This window comes from Anolis carolinensis, chromosome 2, assembly GCF_035594765.1.
Source record: "Anolis carolinensis isolate JA03-04 chromosome 2, rAnoCar3.1.pri, whole genome shotgun sequence".
Taxonomy (NCBI): domain Eukaryota; kingdom Metazoa; phylum Chordata; class Lepidosauria; order Squamata; family Dactyloidae; genus Anolis; species Anolis carolinensis.
Window position 1 is genome coordinate 103,861,066 of NC_085842.1, and position 20,084 is coordinate 103,881,149.

At 41.8% G+C, this 20,084-nt stretch overlaps 1 long non-coding RNA gene across 1 annotated transcript; it reads left to right on the top strand.

The window, feature by feature from the left end:
- The first annotated feature begins 1,828 nt into the window (after positions 1–1,828).
- LOC134296159 (uncharacterized) lies at positions 1,829–19,345 on the top strand. Its single transcript, XR_010002735.1, has 2 exons — positions 1,829–3,641; positions 13,208–19,345. It is a non-coding gene; the product is annotated as an uncharacterized LOC134296159 (long non-coding RNA).
- Positions 19,346–20,084: the final 739 nt, after the last annotated feature.

Consider the following 20,084-nt stretch of genomic DNA (forward strand, 5'->3'; position numbering starts at 1 on the left):
TGTGTTTATTTTATGTCCCAGCATGGAGTGTTTTCTGTATATATGTTGTGCTCCACCCTGAGTCTCCTTCGGGGTGAGAAGGGTGGAATATAAATGTTTTAAATAAATAAATAAATAAATATACTAACATTAATCATTACGCAAACATTAAATGTTTAAACCAATTCTGATTTCTACACTTTCCTATCATTGACATGGCTATAACAAACATTTTCTATTTTCCTATAAGTCAAACCCAGTAAAGGGTTAATCACTTATATAGAACATGTGATTTTAAATATGTTTTTAATTTTTGTATTGTATGTTTTTGATGTGTAAGCCGCTTTGGGTCCACTGTGGAGAAAAGTGGGGTAAAAATATCATAAATAAAATAAAAAAGGAATCCAGAAAGTGCCATCCCCTGTCCCTGAGTCACCTGAGCCCAGGAAAGCAGGATGGCTGTATAAATAACGTCAGCCAGTTCTGAATAAACCAGCCGAATCGTTATGTGGGGCTGCGAGGATGTGACTCAGTCGAGGTTGTCATGGTCAAGCAGGGAGTTGAGTCCTGGTCTTCAGAATTGTAGTCCAGTGTTCAAACCATTGCACCACACTGGATCAGGTACCATGAGGAAAAGGCATGTTCTAAAATATTCCTCGTGGTTATGAACCTGACAGTGGTATGTTGTTCATTGTCCTGGCCTGGTGCCTCTTGCAAATGTAAATGTCTAAATGAAACACTGAATTTCCATCCGTACATGGAACTTAAAATGGTATCTCCCTTGACAAGCCACAGTCATTATCCCTGGTCTCTTTTTGGTCACTCTACCTTCAGCACACACTAGAATCTTCTGCTTCCTGAAATGACAGACATAAGCCTTGGCTCCTGAAAATAATTTTTAAAATATGGCAATGGGAATAGCCACTTAAACCAAGGAGAGAGTTGTGCCCTTCAGAGGCAAATAGCTGTTTGGAGAAAGAAGGGGTGTTAAAACTGTGCAAATGGACCTAGGACACCTCTCCGTCCTAATATACATCCAAACTTTCCCTTGTGGAACCTATTTTTAAAAATACAAATACAAACTACACATTGAAAGTATGAATGGTCTGCTCCACACCAGCTGGCTGAGTGTACAGTAAGACTTAAAACACAAACAGTGATTTGTATATTTAATGTGTGTATTGACACTACATTAAATATACAGCCATCGTACTCATGGGACACCTTGCTATGACAGTACTTCCATTTGCCTTAACTGCCAAGACAACTCGGCTGAAATGTTTTCTCTGGATTTGTATCCTTCAGTTTTGGAAATGTGCCAAAAGGACAGAGTTTTGCCTAGGCCTGTAAAACGCTGGCTGGCAAGCATATATGCTGGGTATGACGAAGGGGGGTAAATGGCTAGGTTTCATCTCACAATACAGAGTGAGATAGGAATTTGACCACTCCTTCCTTCCAGAGAGGGACTCACTGCGTGCTTGGCACCCACCTTAAAGATACATCAGGTTGAGAAATAACGGGGGCCCCTGTGGTTTTAGCACAGGTACTCACTTCTACAAATCCAATCAAAAGCAAATATGTGGCTGGCAACTCAACACTGGGGTTCTGAGTATCAAGAACAAATATTTGGCAGAACTACATGTGACAAAGGTCTTAAAACTGATAGATGGGATTTTTCTTGAATGTCTCACTCAATAAGTAGGTATACAGTGGGCCCTTGGTATCTGTTGAGATTTATTTCCAAGACTTCCTCTGGATACCTAAGTCTGTAGATGCTCAGGTTCCACTGCATAAAATGACATAGTAAAACAGTGTTCCTTATATAAAATGGCAAACAAGGTATTAAAGTATTCATGTATATCGAGGGATGAGTATACAATACAATATTGATAGAAGGCATGATGGAAAAAGTACCAAGACCTTTCAGTAAAAGATGAATACATTTTTGCAAGGCAATTTTAACTTGTTTAAGTTTTAAACAAGTGTCCTCAATGTAAGATAACAGCAGATCTGAAATAATTTATTGAAATATGCTTGTTCACATGTTTTGCCTTAGTTTATGAAGGTGGCAACATTTTCTGGATTTGCCAGTGTTCAGAATCCATTGACCCAGAACACAGAGACACTGTCTCATATCTATTGGCCATTGTCAACTAGTCTAATAAAAACCCTCTGTCAAGGGTGGCAGATCTTGGCAGCCTCAGCTTTGTCAGTCAATCGGTAGGGATACAAATTTGGCAGACAATTTCCTGATCCTTGCCAATATTCACCAGCCTAGTGGAGGAAGTGCCAATAGAATTCATCTGTATTGTCACAAGGCCACCACTAAAGAGGCTTTCATAAAACAACAGTGTGAATATTTCTGAAGACAATAGCTGGTGCCATTTGATAAGATGGTATGGGTGCTGTATATGTCATATATCCGCATTACAAAAAAGTGTACATGGGAAAGCATCTAGAAACAGAAACTATAAGACTTCTGAAAGATCATCAAATGTATTTTTTCTTCTTCTCATTGGAAAGCCAATGAAAAGAAGAAAGAATACATTTGATGCAACTTTTCATGTACATTAGCTATTTTTTCTCCAACCTTCCTTCATCAGATAGTTGCATTAACTTATTAATTTATTTTAACTCTATGTTGTACTTTTTGTCATCATTCATTTTATATATTCTGGTGCTATAAGTTTGCAAAATATTGGTGGCTGAAGGGTTGTATATATATAAATAATTTCAAACTTATGAAAAACCTATCACAGGGTTTTCGTGGAAAGATTTGTTCTAAGGAGGTTCACATTTGCCTTTCTCTGAGGCTGAGAGATTGTGATTTGCCCAAGGTCACCCAATAGGTTTCCATGGTTAAGCAGAGGTTTGAATCCTTGTCTCCGGAGTCAGTACAATACTCAAACACCTGCACCACTTTGGCTCACTTTGAGTGTTATTTTATATGCCATGTTAAGAGGAAAATAATAGTCAATTCTGAAAAAAACTACATTTTATAAATATAATTACTTTCAGAAATGTTATTATATATCAGAGTTTTATAACTAATGTTTTGAATATATCTTCATAGTGAAGCCAGTTTTAAAGTATTCCATGAAGAAATCGCTGAACACTGGACAGTCAGTGAATTAGATCTTCAGGAGGCATTTCCATATAATAGGTCAAGAAAAATGAAGGGTTATGAAGCTCATGGAACCAAAGATATGGAAAAAGACTTTTTAGGAACACTTGAACAACCTCATCATACTCAGGGACTATAAACTTGCAAATAGACTCCCTAATCCATTCTAATAGCTTTCCTGGTACGGAGGTCAGACTGACAGGTTGTAGTTCCCTGGATCTTCTTTTTTACCCTTTTAGAAAAGAAGAACAATCTTTGCTCTTCCCCAGTCCTTTGGCACCGCACAAGTTCTCCAAATTTTCTCAGAAAGAATGGCAAGTGGTTGAGAGACCATCAGCACATTCAGAATTTTTGGATGCATTTAAACTGGCCTTGCAGTTTTGAACTTATTTAGATTAGGTAAACTGTTACTATCTCTTTGCCAATTTTGATTTGTGGTCTAGATCCCTTACTGCTGAAGTGTGGATGCACAGAGCTCAGCTTATGGGAAAAATTGGAACAAATAGGTATTGAGTAGCTCTGCCTTTTGGTGTGACATGTAAGTATCACTTTATTATATGGTATGCAATAAACTGCAATCAGCCCTCTGTATAAAGGGATTCTGCACCCACAATTTCAGCTATCCGTGGATTGAAAATGTTTCTTTAAAAAACAAACAAACCCCAAAACCAAACCTAGATTTTACCATAAGGAACATCAATTTACTACACCATTGCATATAATAGGACTTGAGTATCCATGGATTTAGGGTTCTGTGTGAACTTCTGAAATCAAATCCTAGCAGATACCAAGATACCGATGACATTATATGATCATTATATTATTGACAGTTACAACGTTGAAGTTTTGTCGCCATTGGTTTGGGCACTGGGTTGAAGGCATGGGAATGGGAGGGGGTGTAACAGCTGCATATATTTCTCTACTACCCTGGAGATATCTCTCAACCTGGGGTCCCCAGATGTTTTTGGCCTACAATTCCCAGAAATCCCAGCAAGTTTACCAGCTGTTAGGATTTCTGGGAGTTGAAGGCCAAAAACACCTGGGGACCTCAAGTTGAGAACCACTGCTTTAAGGAATCTTGAAGTAAAAAATCTAAGACATCTAGCGGTTCTGCTACATTCTCCAATGGAAGGGGAGAAACTGAGGGTGCATTTACACTGTAGAATTCATGAATTTTGGCACCACTTGAACTGTCATGGCTCAATTATGGAAAGTATTATTTTACAAGGTCTTTAGCCTTCTCTGTCAGTGAGTGCTGGTGCTTCAACAGTTTCCATGATTCCATACCATTCAGCCATTATAGTTAAAGTAATGTCAAACTGAATTCATTTCTACATTTAGAATCCCAATTTAAGCCACTCCTGAGTTTCCCCAGCTGGCAAGCTGGAGGGGAATCCAATCAGTTCTCATACAGACCATGCAATGCCTAGATTTCTTCCTCCATTCTGCCCCAAGACTCTTAACAGCCAAAACCAATACAGCTATGACCACTTCAGCTCCAACATCATTTTTGGGTTCTTTACTTTGGTTCTCCAGGCTTGGTTCATGACTGGACCTAAAATTACAGGTACTGCTACACAAAACCAGTGAAACTGCAAGTTCTTGAACAATGGATAAGGGGCAAAGAAGGTTGAACGAATCATCCCATTGTTGTCACATAGTTGCCTTGTGGTAAATTGCCTTGTGGTAAATTAACAGGCCCTGAAGAACGAGCTTTTAATGGGACCACTTTTAAAAATGGATTTCAAAATGTTTTAAGGGTGTGTTCTCCTGCATAACTACACCAGTGTAGTAAGCTTCATTTGCAAGTCTTGATTGTTTAGCCACAGGCCTTATCTCTGATGGAAACCCCACTGTGAAAGGGAAAATGTGTTAATCACAGGGAATACTAATTCCTCTTAGCTAGTTTGACCATCAGGGCTTTCTAGATTACCAGTTCCTTTTATCAGACAAGATGTTGCAAAAGCTGATAGGATGGGGCAAAAGACTCATTTGAGACTGCAGTCATGAAGCGTTCATAGCCAGAGGAACATTAAGATGGTAACCAAGCCAAAAGGGTTCCCTCACTTATTGCTGGAGTTAGGTTCCAGGACCACCTGCAATAAGTGAAAATCCACAAAATAGGGACACTATATTTATTTTAATATTTATACATTATTTTAGTAGTTATACACTATTTTAAGTCTTTATCAACCAATTGTGTGTTGATAAACACCTCCTTCTCCTCCCGTTGCCGCTTGGGCGTCTTTTCTCTCCCTTCAGCTTCTCCTTCCTCCCTTCCTTAGCCTGTACATTGTAATTTTTTATGATTTATAATAGTTTTTTAGACTTTATTGAAAAACCATGAAAAATCGAATCTGTGAAAAGTGAACCGCGAAGTAATGAGGGAACGCTGTAATGTTCTGCAGTCTTCTGCCCCAGCCTGCTAGCAACCCCAGAGGCGTTACTGTGGCTGTTTATTGGCGAGCAAGTGAAGAGAGGGAGCCCATGGGAAAGAGAACTAATTCAGTTGAAACTCATCTAACCTATGTTTCATCACTGGCATATGGGATTGTCACCTCCTGGATCTGCAGTCACATGCTAGAGCAGGCCCGGCCCAACATGGCACGCTGGCCAGCATTGGGCGGCACCTTCCCAGGGGTGCTATTGAGCCCCTGGGAGGCGGGGCCACACCTGGCGGAGGCGGGGCCGTGTGACGCGGAGGCGTGGCCAGGTCTGGCCCCGCCTCCCGCGGGGGGCGCCATGGCGCAGCCAGGCCAGGGCGCACCCCGCAGGAGGCGGGACCGGCCACGCCTCCCACGGCGCGCGCCCGCTGCAGCGGGAGTCCTTTCAGGCTGCGGCCTGGAAGAACTCCTGCCGCAGCTTGGCTGCGCAAGGGCACGTCTGGCCCCACCTCCCGCGCCGTGCACCCTGGCCCCGCCTCCCACGCCGCCCGGCCACCCGGCGTGGGAGGTGGGGTTAGGGCGTGGGAGGCGGGGCCAGTCCTGGCCCCGCCTCCTGCAGCGCAGGGGCGGGGGCACAAAAAATATTTGCGTACCCCTTTGAATATCCTTGGGCCGGTCCTGTGCTAGAGCAATCTCCTTTTACTTTCACAGGGCTACTGGGATGAAGGAAATGGTTGCTCTCTTGTTTTGTGCAATATGAAATCCAGATGTTACTCCAAACTGATTCTGCCCTCAGGTGAAAGAAAAACTTTGTTAGGTATATGGACGGTTGAACTAGAGAGGAATTGGATAATTTTATACTGTTGTTATCGGCGTCATCCCATTGCCCCAGCAATGAGGACACTGGCTTGGGTTGATAAAACACTCCATCCCAGGCCCACCTGCCATAACATGAGTGCAATCAATGGCAGACAATTTTTGCACGCATTGGGAAGGTAATTTTTAAAATATTTCAAAATACAGTAGAGTCTCACTTATCCTAGCTAAACGGGCCGGCAGAAGCTTGGATAAGCGAATATCTTGGATAATGAGAGATTAAGGAAAAGCCTATCAAATCACAGTAAAATCCTGGATTGCTAATGCCACCTCCTGCCAAGTGATGGAGAGGCAAGGTAAAGTTTAAAAGTGAACAAGTCCTTCCTATGACTTTGCTCATTGAGCAGTAAAGAGGTGAATAATTTTGTCAGGTCTGGGGGCCAATTATCTTCCTTCAAAACTTCTCAGTCATATGCATGGAGAAAGAAAACAAAGATAAAGCAGAAATTATTGGAAATCTATTTCTGGTCCTAATAAACACTTTTTAAAAATATTACACCATGCCAGAGGGTCCCCGCCACAAGTTCAAGAACAACAACTCAGCTCTTTTTTTTTTGCTAGAAAAGGGGCTGTCCAGGGAGTATGGGGGGCTTTAAGAACTTCAAAAAAACATGTTGTGGGCCTTGTGTGACCTCAGGTTCATACTCTGTGCACCCCCCAGCTAGCAATAAGAGGGAAAGGTTGGTTGGGTGGTTAAAGAGAACAGCAACAGGAGAGAATAGAAAATCTCTGGGCTCAATTGGAGCATGGTTGCTTCATTAATTTCCAGAAAATAACAATTGACAATCTTGATCTGATAATGATTGCTCGATTTCAATAATGACAAGGGCAGTTTTCAGCTGAGATTTTTACCAGTCTCCAGGTGCTATTTTGAGAGGCAAAACAACAACCCTTTTTGAACTAATCGCATATGAGAAAGGCAACATTCAAAAATACCTTGAGGGAAATGACAGCAAAATTAGACTTTTTGAAAAAGACAGCACTTCAAAAATATTAAAGCCGTCCAGAAGTAAAACTGAAGAAACCTAAGACTGTGGAGCACTTCAAATATTTTTCAGAGAATGAACAAGAATCAATTAGGGATGCCTCAGTTAAAAACAGATATGCTCCTGAACATTACTTCTTAAACAGATATTAGGGGTAACAATAACATCGGAGGAAAGAAGAGAAGTTTAACATGTTTCAGCAAACTTTCTATTCAGAACTAAAATATGTGCATATGAAATAAGCAACATGGTTAGGTAAGCCTTGCATCACATAAAAGCATTCTAGAGACAAAGAAGAAAACTTTTTTTACTTAAAGTGCATTAAGAGGTTTTTTTTTTTTTTTCATTAGATTCAATTTTTCTTCGGATTTCCTTTTGGTGACCAGACTTGCATCTACTCTGTAGAAATAATGCAGTTTGACACCACTTTAACTGCCATGGCTCAATGAGTTGTGAGGGTGAAAGACTTTTAAAAACTACAACTCCCATGATTCCATAGCATTTAGCCACGGCAGTAAAAATGGTGTCAAACTGCAATCATTCAACAGTGTAGGTGCACCCATAGATCTATGCTTTTAAAAAATATGCTGCTGTTGTTGACAATTAGGCTTATATCCTTTCTCCTTTTTATATGTTTTGTTGTTATTAATGTATGCCCCATAAGGAATTTGGATGGCAGCTGCTGTTCACCTTTCCTATGGAAGGTAGTCACACACAGCAACAGTAGGATCTGTTAGAATGAGCTTCCACTCAAAGTTTATCATGTTATTTATTGCAGACATGCTGCTGAAATCAAATAATGAAAGTCTGTAGTTCTCCAACATTCCTCCACTGGCTTCCCAATGCCAATCCTACAGACATATCCTCTGTAGTAATTTTCCAGTTCCTTCAGCATGAGTCTGTGGTGGAAGCATACATGAATATTGCTATATATTGTCCATTCCAATGCATTTGTTCAAACATGAGAAAAATTCAGTATGACTGCCAAGAGAACTGCCAACATAGTGTCTTCACAAAAGAGAAAGACAATACTATCAGGTGCAACATCTGGAAATAGCATCTTCTCTACCATCACCTCTCCCTGGGTGACATATTAGCTGTGCAGATATTACCAGGCAATCAGTGTAAACAAAAGATAGCAAACTTTTGCTTGGCATCTTAAGACTTTCTGTGGAAACACAAAGGAGCTTATAACACAAGGCAGTCAAATCACAATTACAGCAGAACAATAGCTTAACATTGGAGAACAGTTCCTTTGTTGATTAGAACCAGCCATGTGGATTGGAGAATTAAATCCAATCTGTGGAGCTTTCTTAAGTGAATTGAAGTGCAACAGTCTGTGTTCACTTGTGTCTGCAAAGCTAGTAATTTTTATTTATTGTATGAGTTTGTACATAAAAAACAGACTTCTTTTTTGTGGTTATTCTATAACCTGTTACATAGGCTACTTTACATAATATATCTTTGCTACTTTTGGCAGAGTTGTAATTAAAGAGGGGGCAAATGAGAGACCCCTCTTTAAATACTCCCTACTCCTCTTCCAACAGTAGGACTCTACATCTACACACACACACATCCAACAAATTGCAGTTGTGTCACACACACACATTTTGTGTGCTCCTTTTCAAAATACTTCTAGGCTTTCCCACTACTGTTTTTCCTTTATGCTAATGTTGCATATAATCTCTGTATGTTTCATTTTCACCTCCATCCATCCATAAGAATAAATAATTGGGGATGTCTATTAATGTAAGGGATGTTTGCAGTAACATAAAGCAGCGGAATAACCTAAGCAGAACAATAAAGTGTTTGAGAGATTGGAGTACAACTCATGGCTGGAAGTAAATCAAAGTGAGGGAAGGAAAGGACCTATCACAGTGGTGTGCCTCAGAAACATCTATGGCCATATATTCACAGGAGAGGCAGCATTATGTAATGGTTTGAGCACTAGAGTTTGAATCCCCACTCAGCCATAGAAACTCACTTGCGATCTTATCAGACAGGGTGAATTTAGCATGCTAGGATGCTTCCACCCTATCTTGGGGATGGAGCCCACGCTGGACATCAAACAATGATGGTTCGCCTGGTCTCTATGATGAGGCCTTTGGTGACATGGGGCAAGGCACACTCTTTCAGTCTTAGATCAAGGCAATGATGAAACCCCTCTGAACAAATCTGGGGAAGAAAATCTTATTATAGTTTGCCTTCTGGTTGTCATAAGTTGGAAGAAATATGAAGGCACACAACAACAACAAATATAATAAACAATCCATCATATGAAGCGATCAAAGTTCTCCTATGCACGTGTTACATCATCTTATATCCTTCATTCATAGCACTTAGAAGTTATAGAGAATTTTTCTTCCCACTCTCATGCTGTCATGAAATAAATGGTAATATAACCTGTAGTTATAATGGTTGAAAAATCACAAACACCTTTAATTAAATTAGATCTCTACAAATATGCTTCTTATAGACATGTTAAGCAACTAATGGGTGTTTTTATTGCTTACCCATTTAAGTAACATAATATCAGTGTGGCAAGTTTGCTAGTTCCATCAGCAGTTTAGTACAGAGTGCTCTCTGAGTGCTGGTGAACTACAACTCCCAGAATTCAAAAACAGCACCCCCCAAACCCACCAGTATTCAATGTTGGTCATGTAGGTAGTGTGCCAAGTTTGGTGCAGATCCATTGTGGGACAGGTTCAATGTGCTTTTTGATTGTAGGTTAACTATAAATCCCAGCAACTACAACTACCAAATGGCAAAATAAATACCCCCAAGACCCCACTAGTATTCAAATTTTGTCGTATCAGGTGTTTGTGCCAAATTTGGTCCAGATCCATCATCGTTTGGGTTCACAGTGCTCTCTGGATATAGGTGAACTACATCTCCCCTAAATCACTGTCAATTCGTCCCAAAACCCTCCAGTATTTTTTGTTGATCATGGGGGTTCTGTATGGGAAGTCTGGCCCAATTCTATCATTGATGGGGTTCAAGAGGCTCTTTGATTGTAGGTGAACTATAAATCCCAGCAACTACAACTCCCAACTCCCAACAAATCTGTTGTTGTTGTCTTTGTGACCTCATGGACCAGCCCACACCAGAGCTTCCTGTCAGCCGTCGCCACCCACAGCTTATTCAAGGTCATGCTAGTCACTTCAAGGATACCATCCATCTTGCCCTTGGTCGGCCCCTCTTCCTTTTTTCCTTTCATTTTCCCCAGCATTATTCTCTTCTCCAAGCTTTCCTGTTTTCTCATGATGTGGCCAAAGTACCTCACCTTTGCCTTTAATATCCTTCCCTCCAGTGAGCAGCCAGGCATTATTTCCTGGCGGATGGACTGGTTGGATCTTCTTGCGGTCCAAGGCATTCTCAGGATTTTCCTCCAGCACCAAAGTTCAAAAGCGTCTATCTTCCTTCGCTCAGTCTTCCTTATGGTCCAGCTCTCGCATCCATAGGTTACTACAGGGAATACCATTGCTTTGACTATGCGGACCTTCGTTGCCAGTGTGATGTCTCTACTCTTTACTGTTTTATCGACGTTGGTCATTGCTCTCCTTCCAAGAAGTAAACGTCTTCTGATTTCCTGGCTGCAGTCTGCATCTGCAGTAATCTTTGCACCTACAAAATATAAAGTCTGTCACTGCCTCCACGTTTTCTCCCTCTATTTGCCAGTTATCAATCTGTCTGTTTGTCTATTTTCCCCAAACTCCCAATTTGGGCATATCCGGTATTTGTGCCAAATTTGGTCCAGTGAATGAAAATACATCCTGCAGATCAGATATTTACATTACGATTCATAACAGTAGCAAAATTATAGTTATGAAGTAGCAATGAAAATAATTTTATGGTTGGGGGTCACCACAATATGAACTATATTAAGGGATCGCGGCATTAGGAAGATTGAGAACCACTGGTTTAACAGCTTTCCCTGGGTTAAACTAGAGCAGCCTGTCTGTGTTTTGTAGCTGCCCAGATGTTGATCCACACTCACACAGACCTAAATGGCCAATGTAGATGGGCCCTCGTCTGGAGTGCAAAGAGAGATCAAGAAGCTGTAGTTATGTGATCATGTTTATCATGGACTGTTATGTGAAGCTATATTATCACATCATGAAAACTTGTTGTTGGGCAATTAAAGAAAGGTAGGGTGAGGTCTATCTACCCTGCTGGCATTAGTAAGGTTCCATGGCCAAAACAGTCCAACAGCTGGTCATAGTAAAAAAAAAATCACAATTTGAAGTTTAATGCATTTAAAAAGCCTTGAGAATTAAAAAAAAACAAAACAAAAAACATTAGCCCCATTGAAATCAGGGCAGCCACCAAATAAGTCTCCTTGAGCAGAACATTCCAAAATCTACCACACAGGTCTTTCCCCAGTAGCCATCTGCTTTACCTCATATGATGGTAAGGTCCAGAAAGAACCCAAAAGAATTAGGTCTCTATTGAGTATCTTAGTGCTCCGTGCAAGGAGTCAGCATGATGCAGTGGTTTGAGCAATGGACGTCTACTCTAGAGACCAGGGTTTGAATCCTTGATTAGCCATGAAAGCCACTGGGTCACACTTTCTTAGGATCCGAGGAAGGCAATGCCAAATGTCTTCTGAACAAATCTTGCCAAGAAAAAGCTCTAACAGGTTGACCTTATGGTTGCCACTGACTGAAAACAACTTGAAGACACACAGTAACAAAGGTTAGAAATCCTTCATCTGTTCTGGGCAGCTGCATGGTCCTGCATAGCTACAAGGATTTCTTAGCAGATATTATTCAAAAGGTAGCATGCTTCCAGACACCTGCTGTTGACAACTGACAGATTCCATGGCATCTTAAACCTACTTCCATTTTGCTTTTATTAGTACGCATTCCTGTTTAACTTTGATATCAGATCTATATAAGGCACAGCAGTCCTGACCTATATATTACGTGCAGTCTGACCTTAGAAGGTCACATTCCATTATCAAAGGAATAGGCTTTGTCTATGCCTTCACTGTGGGGTTGCCATATCTCTGGATTGCTATCATTTACCACACCAGGAATACATATAGCCTCTTAATTTGGTCTTCCTTTTTCAACCCCCTGGAGCCCCTGGTAGCGCAGTGGATTAAACCGCTGAGCTGCTGAGCTTGCTGACTAAAAGGTTGGTGGTTCAAATCTGGGGGGCAGGGTGAGCTCTTGCTGTTAGCCCCAGCTTCTGCCAACCTAGCAGTTCAAAAATATACAAATATGGATAGATCAATAGGTGGGAAGGTAACGTCACTCCATGCAGTCATGCTGGCCACATGCCCTTGGAGGTGTTTACAGACAATGCTAGCTCTTCGGCTTAGAAATGGAAATGAGCACCAACCCCCAGAATCAGATACAACTAGACTTAACGTCAGGGGAAAACCTTTATCTTTACTCCTTTGCCCCTCAAATAATCCAATAAGGTAGATTTCTAAGAAATATCAATTACTTAAATACATGTGATAAATTCCATGACCAAACAAGAAGTTGAAATTGTATTTTCCCAGCTCAGCACAGCTACTCCAGAAAAGTAGTTTCCAAGGCTGAAACACAATGGTACAAAAGCACTGCAATAATTAATGTGTTGAACTCTCATACTACCAATCTGAATGTAAATTAATAGCATGCTTAGAATTAGCTGCCCAAACTTGAGAATCTGGAATATGGCAAGCCTATGCCATTGCCACCAGTTAAATCAACCCTTCCTCCATTTGCTTGGAAGAGAATTTTAGGAAAACAAAAATTGAAAGGGAAGAAGATCCATGTACTGTATGTTGATTTGCACAAGGGACCTCTCTGGTTGCTTACTTGTAATTTAAAAAGAGAAACTAACTTTTGTTCTCTATCCTGCAGATTAGCTCTGAGATATCCCATAAAGGAGCCCCCGGTGGTGCGGCGGATTAAATCGCTGAGCTGCTGAACTTGCTGACCTCCTGTTGCCTTGCCTTCCTGTTGGCACGTTTCTCCCTTAAGCTCTCAATTCGTGCCTCTTCGAACTCCGCAGCACTGCTGGTCATAGCTGACCTCCAATTAGAGCGCTCAAGGGCCAGGGCTTCCCAGTTGTCAGTGTCTATGCCACAGTTTTTATGATTGGCTTTAAGCCCATCTTTAAATCTCTTTTCCTGCCCACCAACATTCTGTTTTCCATTATTGAGTTCGGAGTAGAGTAGCTGCTTTGGGAGATGGTGATTGGGCATTCGGACAATGTGGCCAGTCCAGCGGAGTTGATGGCGTAGGAGCATTGCTTCAATGCTGGTGGTCTTTGCTTCTTCCAGCATGCTGGCGTTTGTCCGCCTGTCTTCCCAAACAATTTGCAGGATTTTTCTGAGGCAACGCTGATGGAATCGCTCCAGGAGTTGAGTGTGACGTCTGTAGACAGTCCGCGTTTTGCAGGCATAGAGTAGGGCTGGGAGGACAATGGCTTTATAAACAAGCACCTTGGTATCTCTACGGATGTCCCGATCATCAAACACTCTCTGCTTCATTCGGAAAAATGCTGCACTCGCAGAGCTCAGGCGGTGTTGTATTTCAGTGTCAATGTTGACTTTTGTGGAGAGGTGGCTGCCACGTTAGCGGAAATGGTCAACGTTTTCTAATGTTACACCATTAAGCTGTATTCCTGGCATTGCAGAGGGATTAGCTGATGCCTGTTGGAAGAGCACTTTGGTTTTCTCGATGTTCAATGAGAGGCCGAGCTTCTTGTGTGTTTAGAGTGGCTTGTAGGTCTTCTTCTGAATGCGCACAGACTACATTGTCATTGGCATATTGGAGTTCTATAATAGATGTTGTGGTGACCTTGGTTTTGGCTTTCAGTCTGCTGAGGTTAAATAGCTTGCCATCTGTCCGATAGATGATTCCCATCAACAAGGTGAAGCATCATAGCAATGAAGATGGAAAATAAGGTAGGGGCAATGAAACATCCCTGCTTGACACCTGACACCACCTTAAATGGCTCACTTTGGGAGCCGTTGCTGTCCAAGACTGTTGCCATCATGTCATCATGGAGGAGCCGCAGGATGTTCACAAATTTGTCAGGACACCCGATTTTTTGGAGGATGGTCCAGAGAGCGCTGCGATTCACTGTGTCGAATGCCTTTGCAAGGTCAATTAATGCCATGTATAGAGGTTGATTTTGTTCCCTGCATTTTTCTTGGAGCTGTTGTGCAGTGAAGATCATGTCCACTGTTCCTCTGGAGGGGCAGAAGCCATTCTGGGATTCTGGGACAGTGTCTTCTGAAACAGGAAGAAGGCGGTTTGCAAGGATTCTTGCAAGGATTTTCCCAGCGGAGGTTAGAAGGGAGATACCGCGATAGTTCCCACAGTCTGTTCTGTCCCCTTTCTTTAAGGGTGATGATGGTGGCATCCTTGAAGTCTTCTGGGATTTTCTCGGTCACCCATACTTTTTCAATGAGCTGGTGGAGTTGTTGTATCAGCTCAGGTCCACCCTCTTTGAAGATTTCAGCAGGGATCCCATTAGGTCCGCTGGCTTTGTTATTTTTTTTGTTGGCTGATGGCATTGCTGACTTCTGAACTAGGCAGTGCTGCAAGCTCATCCCTGGTTTGTTGTTGCGGGATTTGTGAGAGGGCCTCTTCGGCCACATTGGAGCTGCGATTCAGAAGATTCTGATAGTGGTCTTTCCAACGTAGTGCAATTGATGTTTTGTCCTTCAGAAGTTTGGTTCCATCTGATGAGCGTAGAGGTTGTATGCCCTTGGTCCGTAGATTATCTTTGTGGCTTTGAAAAATCCCTGAGCATTAAGGGTATCTGCAAAGTGTTGGATTTCTTCAGCCTTCTTTGGCCACCAGATGTTCTTGATTTTTCTGGTCCTTCTTTGGACCTCAGCTTTTGCACTAGCATAGGTCTTTTTCTTAGCAGCACAGCTGGTGTCTCTCTGCCATGTTTGGAAGGCTTTCCTTTTGTTATCAATTAACTGTTGGATCTCTTTGTCATTATCGTCAAACCAGTCTTGATGTTTCTTAGTTTGATATCCAATGGTTTCTTCACAGGCTGTGAAGGTTGTGCTCTCCGCATTTGGTGAGAAGCAAGATGCCATTCGAGTTGTTGTTTCCAACCCCGTCTTTTCCTATGATCCCTGGCCACAGGTCGGAGTCCCGTCCGACTCTTGCATTAAAGTCCCCCAGGGGGATGATTTTGTCCTCCTTAGGTATCTCCGATAGGATAGTGTCCAGCTGACAATAAAATTTTTCTTTGATGTCTTCGTCAGCATCTAGTGTTGGTGCATAGGCACTTATGATGGTTGCCTGTTGGTTTTTGCCACGGTTAATTTGGAAGGTTGAGAATCGTTCGTTAATGCCAATGGTTGCTCCAGTCAGGTGCTTCACCAGGTCATTTCTGATAGCAAAGCCAACTCCGTGTATTCTTCACTCTTCTTCAGGCAGTCCCTTCCAGAAGAAGGTGTAGCCTCCTTTTTCTTCCTTCAGCTGTCTCTCTCCTGCTCTCTGGGTCTCCTGAAGGGCTGCTATGTTGATGTTAAAGTGTCCCAGCTTCTTTGCAATGATAGCAATCCTGCATTCGGGGCATTCACTGTCAGTGTTATCCAACAGTGTCCATACGATCCATGTTCCAAAGTTCATTTTTCTTTTTTGGCAGCAGAGTGGTGACCCCTCTGGACGTGGCAGTCCAGCCAGGGATAAGACAGGCAGACTATGTTTTGGGCACCTTTTCTAGCCCCTTCCCTGTGTGGGGTGAGCAGAGCGGATCCTAAAAAGGGCTGCTCAATCATGGATACAGCTGCCGGACTACTCAACTGCCTCGGACCTTGAAGAAGAGCGACTGAGTCCGTATCCACCGCCCATGTGCCAGTCTGTGAATAGGGGCTTCCAGATTTCACAGTCCTGCCCCCGTCACCACTCGCTGATTGCCATGGGACTTTTGTTGGTTTGTTTTCATTTTGCTTGGAAGATGCCTGAGCGTGACTTTTTTTAATGTGTGGAGGTCGGTGCACAGCCAGTCAACACACATTCTTCACAGAGTGAGGTCCCAGCAGTGGTGTGGTTAACACAACGAGAGTGGCTTCTCAGTCTGTTGCAGCCTTCTTCCGCCTTCACAGCCGTTGTAGCATGCACCATGTTATCCTCCGCCTGCTCCGCCGTTGAGGTCTTAGAGTCTTAGGATTGTTCTTGGTCTGGATCCTCCCCTGTGGCCACTCCTGGGAGTGTGTGACTCCAGTGGTTGTGCCCTCAGGTTCATTGGAACACGCAAGCCCCCTCACCACGGCAAGGTGACAATCCATCAAGGGAGAATATTTTCCATAAAGTAATATAGATGTGACAAACATTATTTTGCTGGGCTAAGGCACTCTATCCTATACATCTGAATTTTGGCCTGAAAGACCAGATAAAATTGGGGGTTCATTGAAGCAATATTATAAACAAGCACAACTATATATCACTATTTTTGAGTAGCCTGGGAAAATATAACCTTCAGAACCATGTGATGAAATCTGAAATGCCAGTTTAATATCCAGAAGAGTGATATACTATAATTATGGAAGCACTTATTTGGCATGCTACCTCAGCAGTCCCAGCTTGGAATGTGGGTGGGGTCTTGGCTGTTTGCCTTTTGAGGCAAGCATGTGGTGTTGTTTTTTGTTTGTTAATGTTTATGCATGTGTGCATGCAATGAGCCAAGTAGTATTCCTCAAATGTTACCTGCACATCCTAGATTTAATAAACAGTTCTATCAAATGGCATCAAACATTGTCCTCCTGACAAGCTATTGTGCTTTGACCCATTAAAGTTGCAACAGAAATTATAGAAAGAGGTTTGCTGCACCACATCTTTTATAAAACAAACTGTTTTAAGATGCTTAATTTCTAACCCCCCCCCCCCCCCCCCAATATTTTGAAGTGTTGTCGAAGGCTTTCATGGCCAGAATCACTGGGTTGCTGTGAGTTTTCAGGGCTATATGTCTTTGTTATGACCCTGTTGTCCACCCTCCTAATGGGAGAGGAGAAATGTAGGTTCCTCTCGGTGGCACAGCCTGAGGCTACAAAGGATGACATTAATGACAGTATACACCAAGTCGATAACAGCCGTGTTACAGAAGCATTCTCTCCTGACATTTAACCCATATCTATTGCAGGCATCCACAGAGGTTGTGAGGTATATTGGAAACTAAGCAAGGGAGGTTTATATATCTTGTCTCTTGGAGGCAAGTGTGAATGTTGTAATCAATCACCTTGATTGGCATTTAATGGCCTTGCACCTCAAAGCTTGGCTAATTCCTACCTGGGGGAATCCTTTGTTGGGAGGTGTTAGCTGGCCCTGATAGTTTCATGTCTGGAATTCCCGTTTTCAGAGTGGTGTTCTTTAAAGATTTTGATGGCTTTTTGCAATTAGAAAATAATATTTTCTCCTTCTTTACCAAGAAAAAAAATGGACATCTTGAATGATGCTTTGCCAGCATACTTACATGTGCACACAAATACACATATACAAATACACATTGATTGTATGGCAACCTCGTTGTTCTCAGGCCTGCTCCCAACATTAGCTTTTCCAGAACCAGCACCAGCAGTTAGCCGACAACCTGGAGAAAAAAAAATAGGAATGCACCTACTGCCATTTTCCCCAGTAAGCAATTATAAATTGACCAAAGTGGAGTCAAAAGTTAGCTCTGTACTATTTCTGCTGTGAAAATCAGTTTGGAAGTTACTCATTAAAAAAGCATATTATAAATTAGCACTACTACATTTTTATAGTAGCAAATGTACATTATGGCTGTAGATTGATGGGGTGACATCGCTTCTTTTCAAACATAGCAGTAAGGTTTAAGGCTATTTTAGTGTGGTACTGTCTTATACACTATTCTGAGTGTTGATGTGCTGATGAAACAAGCAGGTCGTCAGTCTGTTTTGTACCACACTAGTGACCTATGCCATTTGAAAATTTGTTTTTTAAAAAAGGTTATTTTAATTAGTTTTAAGAAATGAGAAAGAGCTATTTTTTTTAAAAAAAAACACACACACATACACATTTTCCAGTCATATAAAACAACATTCAAAAGATACCTACAAACATTACAACTTCTACACACTCCTGCTGTCGACCGCGTTTTAGGGGATCGGGCCCTTAAGGAGAGACCCGATCAGGTCCTGAGAGAACGGACCTTGGCGAAGCCAAAAGGAGAATTACGAGCCGCAATACAACCTGAAGCCGAAATGAAGAAGGTCCGCGAAAGTTGAATGAAAATCCGCCAAGGAGTCTTTATTGAGCAATTCAGCTGAAGAGGACTCTAGTAGTGATCATTCGGTCTACTAGGGTACCATACAATCAAAATAAAGCCATATTTATACAAAATTTCAGTCTGACAGCCCTTTGAATTTCCCGCCCTGCTCCCCCGCCTATCTGATCGTTGATAGGCTAGAAGGTTGAACGAGGCGGGCTTTCGCTTCCCGCCTCGTTTCGTTGGCCCAATAGGAAGCTGCCTTATGTCTCTACTCGGGCCAATCAGGAGAGAGAAGGCGGGAGTTATCGAAACAATGAGGTGACGGGACAGGAACTAGCAGATAGACCGATTTCTAAAGGGTGCTTAATTTATTAATGGCAGCAATCAAGGATGTCCGGGTTTCTGTCACGTATACAGATTTTAGATATGCCTTGGGGTGTCAGAGATGGAAGCAAAGATGGGTGGTGATGAGCCATATTGACAGGCTCTGCAGGGCGCCTTCCTGAGGTGTCCTGGATATTTCTTTGGGTGAGCTATGACAATGTTTGCCTTGGGGCGAATCTCCTTTAGGTCAACACTCCGAATTCGGTGACTCAAGCCCTATATTGTCCATGCATTTTGAATTTGATTGGATTTAGCGGTGGCAGATTATCCTTTTGTTTTTGGGAAAGGAAGCCTGGGTCATAGGAAATGGGATAAGTTCTGGGGTTCAGGTTGAGTTCAAAATATTTCCTATTTGATTTCATGATTTGACAATTATATGAAATAAAATGAAAAATAAAATAAAGTTGGAATATAAACCATGCTGGGAAAAATACATATTTTCCGGGGATCCCAAAGAGTACAGATACATATAGGCAGATAGATAGATTTCATGGAAATAAGGGAGAATTCATAAAAGTGAGTTACATTGCATAAAGGGGAATCATGAATGATATAAACAATTGAAAATACTTGATAAGAACGAAGTTCATAACATCTGGAGAACCCAGTGTGGAAATCCATAAAAGTGGAGTTTTAGCAGCATGATTTTACAATTCATGAAGTTGTTATCTCTTGCCTCAGGCTAAAAGGTCAAACACCTTTTGTGCAGAGAGTCACAGTAAACTCCAGTAAAAAGTCTCAATCACCTTCTACTATAAATATATGGAATATAGAACATAAAGTCTTGATTTTTGAACTATCTTTTACAAAGTCCTGGGGGGGGGGGGGGTGGTCACCTCGATCACACTCCCACAAATTATACTACATACACAGGGTGGGATAACAACTTCTACTCACTTTAGTGGCTATATATATTATATACATCAATCTTTTAAAAACTTAACCAAGGGGTTTTCCTTAATTAATATTGCCAGTTTCTCCATATCCAAGATTTAAAATGGAACTAAAAGGAAAATCAACTGTTTCTGAGGCTTATAATTAACCTGTAATAGTGAATTTTAAATACCATTAATGCTTTAAAACAGTAAGTGGCCTAATGAATGCAAAATATGGTTGACCATTTTTTTAGAGTATTTGGATTGTGTATTCATGCAT